Source organism: Elephas maximus, chromosome 14 (genome assembly GCF_024166365.1).
Source record: "Elephas maximus indicus isolate mEleMax1 chromosome 14, mEleMax1 primary haplotype, whole genome shotgun sequence".
Classification (NCBI taxonomy): domain Eukaryota; kingdom Metazoa; phylum Chordata; class Mammalia; order Proboscidea; family Elephantidae; genus Elephas; species Elephas maximus.
In genome coordinates, this window is record NC_064832.1 from 67,960,751 (window position 1) to 67,965,835 (window position 5,085).

The window sequence follows — 5,085 nt, forward strand, 5'->3', positions numbered from 1 at the left end:
CGAAAACCAAACCCAGAGTCTTATAAGAGTAGTTGAATTACAACGCCAATTAAATTCCCAGCCTTGAATGGTGTCTGATGATTAAGGTTGTGTGTCAACTTGCCTGGACCATGATTCTCAGTGGTTTGGCAGTTATGATGTAGTTTGGCAGTTTTTAATGATATAATAATGTTACCATTATATCAGATCACAATGAGATCTGATATAATGTGACAACTTCCATGATGAGATCTGTTGTGAGCAGCCAATCAGTTTCCTTGGGGGTGTGGCCTGCATCCAATAGAGGTGGACTTTTCCAGCAAGGCTCACTGGCTTTTGCTCACTCTAGATCCTGCAGCTGGCTCCTGTTCATCAGACCTCCAGTTCTTGGGACCTGAGCTAGCAGCTTACCTGCCATCTTACCTGCCAAACTTGGGATTTGTCAGCCTCCACAGCCTGTGAGCCAGAGGCTGCTAACTGACCATATGATTTGAGATTCATCAGCACCTTCTGCTACATGAGTCAGGAGAAGCCTCCAGCCTGACCCACAGACTTGGGGATTTTCAGCCTCTACAACTCTGTGAGCCATTTCCTTTATATAAACTACATGTATATATTTGTGTGTGTGTATATATATACATATACATATATACACATATATGTACACATACATATATATATACACACACACACATATACATACATATACACATGCTGCACTGGTTTTGCTTCTCTAGAAAACCCAGTCTAAGATATTTCGTACCAGGACTGGTTCTAGAGAAACAAAATTGTAAGCATGAGTTTTCTAAATTGGTTCTCAAGTCTGGTTAATCTTAAAGGTGTTAATGACTCTGCTTCCACTGATAAAGAGGGCACTGCTAATCCATGGCGTGAGGTGGCAATAGAAATATGCAAGATATCACACCAATAGATCAGGTATTAGTAAGAGACAAGGCTCTGGGTGATCATGTGTGTTATACCTTTCCACAATTTTGTCATAATAAGAAGTACAAGGAAGCTGGATGGTTGGCCCTACTTCTGCTAGACAAAGTGGTGAAAGAAAGAGATGAGCACAGGGCTTCAGAGTCAAAGTTCAAGCGCAGCATAAACAACTTCAAAGTTTCCACTTGTGCCTTGAAAGAAAGCCTTATTTCTTGTAGTAACAGAGCTGACATTGCCAAAAAACAAACTCAGAGTCTTACTGTAAGAGTGCTGAATTATATAACACCAAGGTAATTCCCAACCTCAAGTGATGCCTGAATTTAAAGTGAGGGCATTGATTTGGAAGAAATGGAACCCTGAAACATGAGATGGGGACATACTGGCAGATAATCAGGAAGCTGGGGACATTGAGCCCCTAAATTCTGTTGAATCACTCCTGCCAAAAGAACCAGCACTCCCATCTGAAGATTACTCCATCTTTGTCTGCTAAGCCATTCCTGAACAAAACCATTATCCCCTCCACCTCCATCTGATAACATTAACCCAGCTGTGTCTGAAGAGCCTTTGTGTGAGTTATCACCTGGGGTAGCATCTGAGTCATTGCCTGGGGTACTGCCTGAAGTAGATGGTTTATAAGACATTGCTGAATGTCCCTGGGACCTATCCCCACAACCCAATTTTTCTTCTAGATCTATAACTAGATTAAGTCCAAACAAACCCCAAAAGGTGAAGTACAAAGTGTGACCCACGAGAATATACAGTACGCTCCAAAAGAACTGCATTTTTTTTTTTTTTTTTTTACCTCATCTGTACAAGAGGAAGAATTCTAGGTCAACTGAACACCAGTCTAACTTGAATCACCAGAATAGAGAGATACGACAACTCAATTAATAGACTTGAGGCTGTTTACAAACCCACAACCCCTTGAATGAAGGGTGTCATGGGCTGAACTATGTCTCCCAAAAAATGTGTGTGTCAATTTGGCTGGGCCATGATTCCTGGTACTGCGTGATTTTTCCTGTATGTTGTAAACCCTGCCTCTATGATGTTAATGAGGGAGGATGGGCAGCAGTTGTGTTAATGAGGCAGGGCTCACTCTATAAAATTGGATTGGGTCTTGAGGCAAGCAGAGAGACAGGAGGATCTCATACCACCAAGAAAGAAGCACCTGGAGCAGAGTGCATCCTTTGGACCCGGGGTTCCTGCACAGAGAAGCCCCTAGTCCCAGGGAACATTGATAAGAAGGCCAACAGAGAGAGGATGCCTTTCCCTAGAAGCTGATGCCCTGAATTTGGACTTTTAGCCTACTTTACTGTGAGGAAATAAATTTCTTTCTGTTAAAGCCAACCACTTGTGGTATTTCTGTTATTGTAGCAGTAGATTACTAAGACAAAGGGGATACCAGGTGCCCATAAGGAAGGACCACATTGCACTGTCAAAAATTTATACTGCTGACCTTTCTCCCAGCCTTCCCAAAAGGGATCTATGGCCTTTTACAAGAGTGACCATTCACTAGGGGAAAGGAAATAATTAGACTTTTGGGGGATTAAAGAACACTAGCTCTGAACTGACACTAATTCCAGGAGACCCAAAACATCACTGTGGCCCCCCCAGTCAGAGCGGGAGTGTATGGAGGTCAGGTTATTAATGGAGTCTTAGCTCAGGTCTGTCTTCCAGTGGGTCCAGTGGGTGCCCAAACCCATCCTGTGGTGATTTCCCCAGTTCCAGAATGCATAATTGAAATAGACATACTCAATAACTGGCAGAACCCTCACATTAGATCCCTGACTATGTGCAGTAAGGGCTATTATAGTAGGAAAAGCCAAGTCAAAGCCATTAGAACTGCCTCTACCTAGGGAAATAGTAAACCAAAAGTAATACTGTATTCCTGGAGGGACTGCAGGGATTACTACCACCATCAAGGACTTGAAGGATGCAGGGGTACTGATTCCCAACACATCCCCATTCAACTCACCTATTTGGCCTGTGCAAAAAACATGGATCTTGGACAGTGACAGTGGATTATCACAAACTTAACCGGGCAGTGACTCCAATTGCAGCTGCTGTTCCAGGTGCGGTTTCATTGCTTGGGCAAATTAATACATCTTCTGGTACCTGATATGTAGCTACTGATCTGGCCAATATCTTTTTCATACTTGTTTAAAATTATTTTTATTTATTTTTATTTTTTTGAAGCATCACCAGAAGCAGTGTGCCTTCAGCCGGCAAGGCCAGCAATCTTCACTGTCCTACCTAAGGGTATATCAACTCTCTAATGCTATGTTATAATTTAGTCAGCAGGGACTTTGATCACCTTTCCCTTCCACAAGGCATCACACTGGTCCATTACAATGATGACAATGACTCTGGCCTTATTGGTAAAACATTTGTGTGCTACCCACATCACCCATTCCTGTAGAGTCAATTTCTGCTCATAACAACCCTACAGGACAGAGTACAACTGCCCCATAGGATTCCCAAGGAGCACCTGGTTGATTTGAACTCCCAACCTTTTGGTTAGCAGCAGAACTCTTAATGACTGCACCACCAGGGTTTCCATTTGTGTACCAGAGGTTGAGAAATTAATCCCACAAAATTCAGATGCCTCCCACCTCAGTGAAATTTCTAGGAGTCCAGTGGTGTGGCGCATCTGGAGATATTCCTTCTTAAGTGAAGGATAAGTTATTGCATCTGGCCCCCTCCTACAACTAAAAAGGAGGCACGATGCCTGGTGGACCTCTTTGGATTTTGGATGCAACATATCACTCATTTGGGTGTGCTATTCTGACCTATTTATCAAGTGACTCAAAAAGCTATTAGTAAGGCAGGGCCAAGATGGCGGACTAGGTAGACGCTACCTCGGATCCCTCTTGCAACAAAGATTTGGAAAAACAAGTGAATCGACCACATACATAACAATCTACGAACCCTGAACAACAAACACAGATTTAGAGACAGAAAACAAACAAATATGGGGAAGCAGCGACTGTTTTCGGAGCCTGGAGCCAGCGTCCCAGTCAGGTAACCTTGGCGCCAGGCTTCTGGGCCCAGGGGAGCTGAACTCACAAATCTTGTGATGGCGCAAACAAGGGGTGCAGCCCTACCCCCCTGAACTGAACCCAGGAGGGGGCCCATCAGGTCCACGCGGGCGGCATGGCGACGCGGCTGGTGGGAGAAGTCCCTGGGAGGCAGTGACTGGTTTTGGAGCCGGGAGTGCAGTGTCCCAGCCAGGGAACCTTGGCGCCGGGCTTTTGACTGGGCGCTGTCACTGAGCAAGCACGGGGCGCAGCTCTACTCCCCTGAACTAACCCCGGGAGGGGGCCTAGCCAGTACGCGGGGGCAGCACGGTGACACGGCTGGCGGGACGAGAAGTCCCCAGGAGGCAGTGACTGATTTTGGAGCCAGGAGTGCAGCATCCCAGCAGGGGAACCTTGATGCTGGGCGTTGGACTGGCAGCGGAGGATCTGACCGCGGCTTCAGTGGGCCAGACCCCCGGGGGCAATCTCCACACAGCCAGCACACATAGGCGACATGCCCCTCGGGAATCTCAGATAAAATAGTCATTCCAAGCAAGACAAGCAACTCTGGCTACATTCTGAGATGCTACTCTCCTATCTCTCTGATCCCTCCCCCACCCTCCCCAGGTGGCTTCATTAACATTGGAATTTCCTGAGCCAGAGGGAGAACAGCTCCTGCTCCGCAGCGGCTTTGCTTCCCCCCCCCCCCTTTTTTTTTTCTTTTGGTCTTTTCCTAACCCACTCTTCTGGCCTGAGAGAAGGAACCACAAAAAACCCAGAGACCAAAAATCCATCCCTAATTGGACTGAAAACACAGAACCAGCTACAGCCAAGCATATATGATCCAAATCTCGGACTTTCATCCTTACGGGGAACAAGGTGGCGGTTATAATCCAAAGGCAGTTCTGATAGGGATCTGACTGCATTTTTTTTTTTTTTTGGCGGATTTTCTGGAAAAACAAGTTGCCCAGTGATGGATCGGAGATAGCACTCGATATCAAACCACATAAAGAAGCAGACCATGACAGCTTCTACAACCCCCCAAACAAAAGAATCAAAATCTTTCCCAAATGAAGATACAATCCTGGAATTATCAGATACAGAATATAAAAAACTAATTTACAGAATGCTTCAAAGACATCAGAAA